The following is a 12,266-nucleotide window of genomic DNA, read 5'->3' as shown; positions in this document are numbered from 1 at the left end:
TCTGTCACGTCAGAGGAGAAAAGAAAATTGAAGCGAGAGATATTTATTCCCGACCAGGAAATTGAATGGGAGACGGCTCCATCGAGAACCGGACGAATGACGAAATAGGTGGTCCGTTATACTTATAAAACGCTCGTTATTGCAAAAAGTGCAGACGTTTAAAGAAACGTAGTTCTTCTGTATAGCGACAGGTTCAAGTGCAGATGACCAGAGTGTTTCTTTGCTGAACGAATCTGACCATCCGTTTCTGCGGCAGTGTTGGTAAACATCCATCCATCATAATTAATTTTCAAAGGAACTTCAAAGGCAGAAAAACTCAACCACTTGCGGTTTGTCTCGTGCAAGTGCACTCACATAACAGCAGTTTTCTCGGAAGAAGTCAGCCATGAAATCTGCATTTCTGCTTCAATGAAAACTAGTATTTGCAGATTTTCATATGAAAAAGGAAGAGAAGAGCTTGTAAGAAGAAGTTAGTCGCTTCGCCCAAGGGGGTAGGTGATCCCCCTGACATCAGTGTATCAGGCAGGTGTCCAAACACTTAGACCCCTATTGTGTTTACCCAATGGCAGTAAAGGGCAGGGACCATGGGAACCTACGATTGTTCGAGACTGAGGAGCGGCATTGAGGGGTAAGGGAGTTGCGAATCGCGGGGCAAGCGAGTTAGGATTGTAACAGCCAAAAGCACAGGAAGGCACAAGCGTCCATGGACGTTGTTAAATGAACACGACAGCTCTCAAAGAGCAATATATTCTTCCTACATATCAAAATACTTCAACACGAAGATTTCCATTCTTCTATCCGAGTCATTAATTACAAACACAACACAACACGCCTACATCTAATCTAAGATCATAGTTATATTGAAAGCCTGATTTTAACATAAACCAGATCACTTCCCAGAATAACTCTCCATGGATACCAACGGATCGGAAGAACAATATATATGAATAATGCAAATACATGAAGTATTCCAGCTAAATATTGGTCAGGCTTGTTCCCAATGGCAAATGCTATTCAATATCAACTCCTAAATTTGATATCCAGAACACGAAATTGTATCAGCGACAGCGAAAGTTCGATGACCGTTCGGTCTTCCAGCAGGTTACATCAACCTGCAGAATTCAGTTAAACCGTTCCATCATATTTTTAAACCGAGTTTTTGCACCTGCACTCACCAATGTGGGGGAAATAAGAATTCATTTAATAACAGCTGGAGTTTGTTAACCGGAGGACCTGTGGCGGTTGAGACCGTGGCATATGGGACCACATGTGCATTAATATATTTGGCCAGAGGAAACACTTTTGTATTATTCTATATAAACTGGTAAGCCAAGGGTTCATAAATGATTCATTCGCAGATTTTCACGGAAGAAGATTCGAACCATATAATGCTGAATGGACAATCGTGTAAGACCGATGTAAATGGCTGAATGTGTTTAAAACGCCTTGATAAAAATTAAGTCATAATTGGTAAGTCGTGGACGTCGGTAAACGCCGCTAATCTTAACTTTCAAATACTTCAAATATATATCTTACATGTGTATCATAACAATGCCCACGGCATATTAAAGCTTAAATCCTTGTTACAAACGCACAACACTCAAAACAGCTCTGGTCAATTGAATCACTAAGAGCTAAAAGGTTCCAGATTGGAAATGGCACCAACCAGAGTGCAGACCCACTGCGGGGCCGTGGGGCGCTAGAGCAGTTTGGCTCTGGCTACAGTCCCGAAAACTTATGCCCGACCCCACTGCCATATGGTCTCATAAGATCCACAGATCGGTTACTGTTTTCCACCCAGTAAACAGGATGTTCCCTGGCCAAGCCTTGCACACAGACCTACATTCATAAACTCTGTCAGCCTAAGCCAGGGGTGTGGTGAATATCAAACTAGATGTAGGGAGAAGGGGGAAGGGCACTCTGGTAATAAGCCCCACCGCTCATAAACCATGGGTAAAGGGCCTTACTAAGACAGCCACTCCTCTAACTCATATACTCTACCCAAAATCTGACACAACATTAAACTGGTTTAACAAACAAGATCTGCCTGAAAAACTGAAAAAGAAATTAAGAAAAAAAAGGACAAAAAGGGAAGAATCATTACTAGAAAAGAAGAAGTCTGTTTTCTTAGTGTAGATATGTATGTATACACATATCTTCTGGTATATGTGTCAAATGTTCATGTATCCCACAAGCTTGCACGAGAACACCTCAATCCTACAATAATTAACCAAGTGACTTTAGTGTTTTTTTGATTATGTTGAGTCAGTACCTATACAGTTATTACCTTTCTCCTGTTTAAGTTCTGCCAATCAACAGCTGGGTAACTTCCACACCTGTGTTTCAACACTGGACTACAAAATGCTTGAATTCAGTGTTCTACATTGAACTACACTATCCTCAGCAGTAGATCCTTTTTCCAAGTTTTAAAATTTTGAGCTCATGATTAGACACCAGAAAACTTGCATCTGGTCTTCACACCTTAATTACACAAATGTTACATAATGCCAAATTTGACACTTTAAGAGCATATGAAATTTACCATGCAGCTTTTACGAAGTTTATATGCCTTAATTTCAAACCAAAGTTTACTACCAAAGTACTGCTCACTAATTTGCTTCACAAAACTGTTTAGACATCAAGGATTTTCAACAAAGGCATTCAACAGTTTTAATGTTTAGGTAACAACATGCTCTGACTAACAGTCTCATGGCATGATGCAAACTAAGATGTGCTTTAAAAATTAGCATAATCCAGTGTGTCTGTAAAGATATCTTTACTGTTTCCACCATTTCAAGATAAATCCGTCTCAATGAAAATTCATTTCAAAACAGACGCTGGGTCTAAAATAGACTACATTTAAAGTTTTCGTCATGAAAACAGTGTTCTGCATGCTCACATATGTTTCTGAATATTTCCTTTTTGTCCTCCCTGATGTCGCAGTTAACAGTTGTGTGAGAAGCAAACAAAGCCATGTAGTTTACAACAGACAATTTAAATGATGATGGTAAAGGGGTACTTGGCACTTTGTTTTTAGGGCACAGCGTACCCACCAAAAGACAGTGCACTGTCACACATTTAACTATGTTAAGTCCCCTCTACTTCAGTCTCACTACAGTTCAGTTCAGCCCCCTCTACTTCAGTCTCACTACAGTTCAGTTCAGCCCCCTCTACTTCAGTCTCACTACAGTTCAGTACAATACCCTCTACTTTATTCTCAGTACAGTTCAGTACAGCCCGTCTACTTCAGTCTCAGTACAGCCCCCTCTTATTTAGTCTCAGTACAGTCCAGTACAGCCCCCTCTACTTTAGTCTCAGTACAGTTCAGTACAGCCCCCTCTACTTTAGTCTCAGTGCAGTCCCCTCTACTTTAGTCTCACTATAGTTCAGTACAGCCCCCTCTACAAAACTTCCACTGACCTTTTCCTGCACATGAATAATGAGGCGTTTTTTTATAAGCCCTAGTTTTTCAAAGGATCTAGTTTTTCACAGACTTGCATTTCCTGTCTCGAGGCCAAAGAGCCTTTCTGCCAGCTCTGTCAATCAAACATCCTCTCCCACATACCCAAGCAAGCTTTCACCTTCTTGTCGACTCAAACATTCATAAATTAATGTCTCCGGTTTACAGTAAAGTACAGAGACCCTTCTCTAGGATTATAGCTGGTGTGGATACATACATAAACAAGTCAGTCACCGCATTTCAGTACTTACTGGTGTTATGCCCAGTCCCAACTGACCAGATGTTTTGCAGAGTATGAATGAATACAAATTTCCAAACCATGATAGAATGCCTTTTATATAAAAAAAATCTCAACAAATTTATACATGCATACATTCACACCTGGTTTAACATCAAATTAGTTTTTAAGATAAATTAGACACATCATGTCACTATTCAGCCTGCAACTGCCCACACTCAAATGAACTACCTTCAAATGAAACCACATTCAAATGAAACCACATTCAAATGAAACCACCTTAACTGAGTCTACATTTAAAAGAAACCACCTTTAACTGAATATACATTCAAATGAAACCACATTCAACTGATTCTACATTCAAATGAAACCACCTTCAACTGAATCTTCACTTAAATGAAACCACCTTCCAAATACACATTCAGCCCCTGGGGTCAGTAAATCTTACCAGGAACTAGCAGTGGTTCTAGGCCAGAGGCAGGGAGAATTTAATAGTTACCCCTTCCTCCCTTCAACTTTCTCCACTAGGAAGGGAACAGTATGCTTCAAACACACAAAGTAGGTTAGGATAAACCGCACATGTGCTCAAGCTGGAAGTAATTGATGGAGAGACTCAAAGGGATGGTAAATTACCCGAAGGCGTACATGCAGTCAAGAGTATCACAGACTCCAGAGTCTTTGTGACTGAGTCCTCACATCTTACAGCTGCCTCAATCTCCGGATACCAGGTCAGCGCACAACAAAGCCAACCCATAACCAACATGGCTAAACCTCAAATCAAATCATTAAGAACAACTTTTTTCAAGAAGAATTGGAAATGAAGTACTCGTACAAACATTTTTAAAAAAGTGGTCAATATATGTCGCCGTTTAACACGTACAGAGTGAAACTAATGTTTGTTAATGCACAGGATGGATTTGCTGAGCTTTGGAGCAACTGGAGTTCAGCAACTTAGTTTTAAACATTTTAGGGGATTTTGGTCTGGAGGAATGCCTACGGCAGTTGCTGAAAATGAAACATTTCAAATTCTTCTTCTGAAAATTTCTGAAACCTTAACAAACACTTTACATCCTTTGAATCTGAACTGTTTTAATTGTGACCACTGAGTTTAAACTGGTCATGTGGGCTTAATCAGTGTGAAATGAAAAAGGACTGGCTTTGGCAAGACCCATAGTCTCATGTACCCTTTACTTCCCAACAAAACATGTGGACAGATTGGATTAATTAATTTGCTTACTTCCTTGGCATTTTACCCAGATGTCATCTAATGCATTCATAAGGGTAAGGTTGATGGGTGAAGAAAGCTAGATAGAACAGCCTCATGGAAAAACCTCCATGCCTTCCTAGGAATTGAGCAAACCACCAGTCCATTCATACATGACCAGTGAACTGGGTTTCTGGTCTCCAACAAAGAGTCCTTGGATCAATGAGCCAGACAGGGGTCAAAGATTGAATCAAATTAATCCTTTCTGTGCAAACATTGAATCTAATACATCTACCATGTTTGAATAAGATTAATTAAATACAGATATTTAAATGTGATCTAAATGAGTAAAATACACACTCTAATACACTGCACAAATGAACTGAAAAGAGCAGATTGTCAACTTGAATCAAATACATGTATGTCTACGAAGAGACTGTGCAGTCAACAGAATTGAAAAAGTCTGGTGAAATATCATTGAACAGACTGCCACCCTACTCTTGTATCATGTACTGGATTAAATACGGCATGGTCAAGTTTGGTCAATCTAAATTCCATACATCAAAGCAACACAGTTGGATCAACCACTACAATAATCAATATAAGTCAAACTGAAACGAATAAATGGTAGACCACTCATAAGCAGGCCTGTGCGATCAATTAAATAAAAAAAAATGATCATTTTAGGTCAAATGGAATATTAGAACAATCATTTTAAGTCAAAACGAATTGAATATTTGGTACATCCAAGTAAAGTTGTGGTCAAAATGAACATAAAACACAACGCTCAAGCCTGAACAATGTGAACTCAGTACCTTTGACATTTATGATTGAATACATGTTTGTTTCATAAATTAAATTGATATAACTGATCACATCAAATAGAACCACCATTTGTGATCGACTGAAAATAATCCACTCTACAAGCAACCACTTCATTTTTCCTTGTTACAACACCGGAACTTGAGCAATTGGTCCTGCTGACAGGTGTTCAACAACAAACATCTAACCTGAAACTTGTAATGGTCTGAGTACAATCAAGTGTAACAGTATTTTTCAAACCAAAATATAAATTCAACACACAGATGTAAGTAAATGTAAGTAAACTACATGTACTCTGTTTTCACATGCAATGACCCAGGTCTCACTATTACCCCAACTGTCATGGGCACAGGTGTGGATTTTACACTTAAGATACAAGTCGAAAATAATCTTTCTTTCCAAAACCTAATATTCTGCAACCATTATGTTATTTCAGATCAGTAGTCCCATGAAGGTTGACAACAGAAAATAAATCCATGCTTCTGAACTCAAATTCCTCTATTCCACATTTGTTCCATCAATCGGATCCAATATAAAGGTGACATAGTCAATGAAATAGGTAGGCTACTTTTCTAGCCTTCATTGTGGATTTCTACTGGTCAGTTGGCATGTGATTATTTAACAGTTCTTTTGAAATTGGTTTGCAACCCATAGAAGTCTACCTGCACAGAACCGAAGGCCAAGGCAACTATTTCAGGGCCTATTCAAAATACTGGCTTGAGTGAAACTCAAACTAACAAGCTATCAAATGTATAATTTATAACCGTGGGCACAATGTAATTTTTCTACCCGACTTTTGAACATTAAATTTGTTCAATATCTATAAAGTCTGAAGAAAAAAGTGTTATTTGATTAGAAAACGTGCAAATGCATAGACAGTGGCCACATGTCTGACAGGTTTGCTGCATAAAGCTGTCAATGTCGTCCAATTCCACTCGTAAACGAAAACAGAATAAATAGCACCATGTGAACACGGCTTTATGAAATAACATTACGACGTGCCCTATTTTCCTTTTGACTGGTGAAATTTCACAAAGCGATACGGTACAACAAACCAAACTGCTTGATTCTGTTCAGCACTCATACTACATATAGTCATCACAATAAAATGAAAATAATTATACTCTGCATAAAAGTACTGTAGGCAATACTGATTTTAAGCTTTCAGTTTCAGTTTCAAAGAATGTGTACAGGTACATGTATGTAGATCTACTCGTCAGGACCTTCAAACTCAAATACTGTTACGCCTGGTTTGTACATGTATAGGCACAAGTAACAAGCTAGGCACAAGTAACAAGCTAGGCACAAGTCATCAAGGCATCAAGGGAAAAAAAATTCATTTAAACACTGTACATTCATTCATATCCAAGTGTGTTCATGCATAAATATTATACCTGTATCGGGTGCATTCAAAAATATCCCATGAACAGCTGAAACAAGGCAATTAGTACTGCGTGTACATGTACATCAGATACACTGACCAGCGTTGAACATATTTTTATCCCTTACCATACACACAGCTAAAACAAAGTATAGAGGCCAATACAGTAACACTAGTTTTCTCTCTGCAGCTGAAATAAAGTATAGCAGCGGGCTTGTGAAGGTTGACTTGTGGCTGGAGCCAGCTGAGGGCAGTGCTAACCCTTGTAATGCTGTGCCAGCCATACAGGCAGGCAGAAGTGGAGGGGGGTGGGGGGTGCTACAGCCTGAGCCATCTCTAAACACATCAGGGAATGAGGGGGACTGCCAGCATGTAAACCTCCTTAGCCTGCCAGGCTCATGACCCATTTCCTTCAAGATTTTGGGGGTGAGGAAATCACAGGGTGAAGGGTGCATTATGGGACCCCCTGTTTCTTGTGGTCCCCTTTTGCATGGGACCACATCTCCTTAAGACTTGCCTACATCTGAGCATAAAACAGTTTGAATTTGCCAGTTATTATGTGCGATTTGCCTGTCCTCTGTTTACTGGCTAATATCCTGTAATATACTGTGATGTAAATTTTCACTCAGTACAATGCATTCACATCAAATCAGTCAACCAAAGCCCTTAGATCTGTCAGTGTGTGCGAAACTTTCTAAAACTGAAAAGCAAACACCATGAAATAAAAAGCTAACAAGCGGTTTAGTGAGAAAGGATGTCCAAACAACCCTATTCGAGACCAGTCTTGTTTGAGCTGGTAGTCTTTTTTCTCATCTCTCCCATGTTGAAGTCACCAAGAGTCCAAGTACTAGTTTTAATTTTCTCTTTCACCCATCCTCTTGGACAGGCAAACTATTATACAGCTAACTAACTGTATGTATCAGTATCTAACACAAATGATGAAACAAGAACGTCACAAAATTTTTCAAGAGCTGAAACAATAGGTTTTTTTTTTTATACATTCATGTACAGTAAGGTTCAAATCTTATTCAGAATGCAGGTAAGTTATACCTGTATATCTGTACACATAGACTAAACTTATTACATCTTCCACAAATATTACATCACTTGTACACAGCATCAACAAAAGTTCCGAAGTGTCACGAAAACAACTCTGGTTGACCAAGATTAAAAGAGAAAAAAAAAATTAAAACAATTGCCCAATATGTTTAAGTGCAGAATATACTCTTACTGCACTTCAACCTTTAACATGATTTTCATTATTTATAGTGCCCTTGACTCCAATAACCCCCAGAAAACATGGGAAAAACCTTGCTACTCCGCTCAGTTAATAAATATATTTTGTATAAAATACTCTCAAATATTTGAGATATCTATCAATAAATATCTCCAATTTCAAACAAGAAGGAACTAGATCAACAAAAACTGCACATGTACCTTACATACCAATACATAAAACTGAACTTTACGAGTCCCCCCCCCACCACTTTCATATGTAAATTCTTAAACTAATACAGAACAGAATTGGTTGGCCATCTTGGATATATTACCCTAATTCTTCTAAAACATGGGGCAGACATTAGTAGTGTTGAGAGTAGAATATTAAATTTCTTTACCAGCCTTTTGGAAAAGTAAAAGATATGAACATGCTGTTCATTAGATGGTCTAACCATGGGAGAAAAGAGCAGATGAATATTTCTGTTAGAATCACATATATACTGGCTAAAATGAGCAGACCAGGTATACCAAATTTAAGAAGAAATAGGGTATTGGCAGAGAACTCAAGAGAATTGTAGAGAGTTGCTGGCATGACTTCCTGTAAGTTTTTGTCAGGGCAATGAATTCTGCCTTCTTTTTGTATAAATGCTGAACTTTTGAAACACAACCATTTATCCTGCTCATAAAAATGAAGAATAAGAATAAAGATATGTATGTCACTGAAAAAATTCTGCCTTTTCCGTCTCCAAATTTGAACACTTCAGCCTTTAAAGTAAATTTAAAGACACCCGAGAGTGGCAAAAAATAATAATTTCATTAAACTGAACGAACACAACATACTACAATTCTCCTACAACAGAGTTTTTCTTTTAACTGTAACAGACACAACCCATACATTCACTGGCTTCAGTCTTAAAGTAAGTTTTACTCTTCAAATCCAATGAATGTTAGACGGGAATTATTGAGTGACTTTAGGCAGTGTTATACTCAAGTAGATTCACCCTATAAATCATACAAAGACAAATATGCCTTAAAACCAATGTACTTCAACACTGTCCAGTCCAGCAGTTTAATAAATGCATGAAGCAATCAGAAATAAAAACATATGCCCCAGATCCCTGATAAACGCAGAAAAAATTGAACTACACAAAAAACCCACCCAGAATTAACAGTGGGTGATATTTTTTCATCGAAAAATGAAGAATCTCCCCTGCCCTCAAACCCCATACCGACAGCACTAAACAAACAAATCATCTCTTTATCACTGTAAATCAACATTATACTGGCACAAAATTAAAACTATTTTCCTATTTTCTTGTCCATACAGTTGTTTGATAGTACTTTTGTTCAAAACTGATTTCACTACCAGTTTGGGGGAGTGGAATCCTTAAAACAGTAGGGCCAAAGATGTAAATTTACAATAACTTAGAATTTTAACTGTTAATGAATTACTATTTGAAATACACGTGGGAACAAACCGATATATTTAAGTCTGTACAGTATTCATATAGGATACGACAACAGCAGATTCAACATAACACCAAAAAATAAATAACCATAACAGATGGATTTTTTGTTTTAAATTTTATCAACCAGAAATATTGATTTCATTCAAATCAATATTTGCAAACAAAGAAAGGACAAACATAAACACTAAAGACAGCTTGGTCATGTGGAAGAAGGTCTCACTATTTACATGTACCAAATGAGAAGGGGTATTCCATTTTGTACATCGAACAAAAAAAAAAAATGATAATAAAATATAGATATAAGACATCAGGACCTGTATTATCAGTCCCAGTGCACTATTATCAAATGAACTTTGGAAACAACTCTACCTATACAATAATAAACAGCCATAGTCTACTATTTACATATTGTAGGTCATCCTTATGTACAGTACCAGCCAATTAGAATTAAAACACATGTACATGCTTTGGGAACACCTCCCATATTACCCAACAACGTCATACCTTTTGTGAACACCCAGAAAGTGGTACCCCACCCCTCTGCTCTTCTCACTCAGGTATTTCTCAGTCCCGAAGTGTCCTGAAGAGCGAGTAGAACTGCCAGTTGGATGTGCGATTTTTAACAGCGCCACAAATCTTAATGTCCATGTTCATTTCAAAGAAATTTATACCAAGGTAAATCAAAAATGGTAAAAATAATAAACTTCTATATTATATAATAGATGCACTAGTAAATTTTATGTAAACATTACTAGGCAATTCTGTACCTTTTCCAAACACCTGTTTTAATAATGCCTAAATATTTTATGCCCTAATTTTGTTTTAACTGTAGCACAATGCTAGAGACATGTGCACACTGTGGGCAAAGGGGGAAAAAAATAACAAAAATGTAGGAGTAGACCTTGTGATTAACAAGTTGAGCAGACAGCTTTCCAAAAATTAAATAAAAAAAAACAAAAAAAAAAAAAAAGAAAGAAAATACACAACACCCAAGCAAAGGCATGCACATTCTACTGCATCTTCCAAAGGCCAAATAAGTTATTATCCAAGAATGCAGAATTGTGAAAATAATGTACATAAAATTGCATTACTTCTAGATATACGTCACAGTTGCAGAATTGTAAGTTATTCGAGTTTAATCACGTTGAGTTGGTTACATTTAACCTGACTGAACAAATTCAAACATTTTATTATTTCAGCATCCAGGGAAGTGCCCGATGAATAGTTTGATACACATATATAAAAAAGCACCAAGTTTTGACACTGAATAAAAATGCTGTCCGAAGCTTTATAATGGCATCTTAAAGAGCAGGAGAAATTTAGAATTCACAACTACATGTAACTTTTCCATGAGGAAGCACTGTTCAGATTTTTTAAAAAATGAAAAGTGGTTCAACAGTGAAATATAATACTAAAGCTTTTGTTGCAAGAATCACAGCTGTATTGTTACATTTGCCGAGATGCCACACTGACAAGGCCGCAATCTTAAATCTACACCAAATGTTTGATGAGAGACATACATGTATAATGACACTGCTAAAGTGCTAATCACCACAACAGAAAATTCCAGCATTGATGCTGCACAACTTAACACAAACTGTTAATGTACTGTGTGTTAACCATACACTACTAATGCGGTTGTCACACAGTACTGTGCTCTTTACAACCACAAGGACACAGCACTGTGCGAAGTATGCAGACAGGAATATACTTCCTAAATATTGCATGTCCACCACAAACATGGCACCCACATGATAGGGTAAAGAGAGTACTGGCCTAGTGCTGAACATTTGTGAACAGTACAGTGCTGTGAACCACTGGGTATTACATGTACAACGTTATCATTATAGCTCTGCTGGGCACAAGTTACCCAGTAACCCTACAGGGTAGATATACATGTCCATCTCTCAACTAAACTAGGATCGATTCTGTAGAGCCATTTCTGATTTAAGTCAAAATTTGAAACCTCAAGATAGAATGCTCGGTGACTGGTGCTGAAAGCTGAAATTTAGACACATTTGTCTTGAAGTTAAATGGTCAAAATTTTAATTTCCACTGTCCAACACTAAGCTCTGATATTATATTTCAAGTTTTGACTAAAATCAGACATGGCTTTGCAGAATCGGCTCCAGTTCTCAAACTAACTGGCTTTTGATATTACACCTGTGAAACTGACAACAAAATGGATCAATCTACAATGTACATCTGCAATTGCTTCCTCTAAAAAACGTGCTGTGTCTCTTGTGGGTTTTTTTTTTATTTGCTAACGAAAAAAAAAGGAAAAAAAAGGAAGTAAAACAAAACAAAATACTATTACAACCTGGCAGTGATCTTGGGTGAAGTGTGAGCTACATCTAGTTTGAATATAGCCTGAGTTAACGAATGGAAACATAAACTGGGATGGTGAACACAAATGACTACATGTACAGTGCATGTATTGTTGTATACCTCACCTATCGCATTTCATGCATAAC

Source organism: Liolophura sinensis, chromosome 8, assembly GCF_032854445.1.
Source record: "Liolophura sinensis isolate JHLJ2023 chromosome 8, CUHK_Ljap_v2, whole genome shotgun sequence".
Classification (NCBI taxonomy): Eukaryota; Metazoa; Mollusca; class Polyplacophora; order Chitonida; family Chitonidae; genus Liolophura; species Liolophura sinensis.
This window is presented reverse-complemented; position numbering follows the sequence as displayed.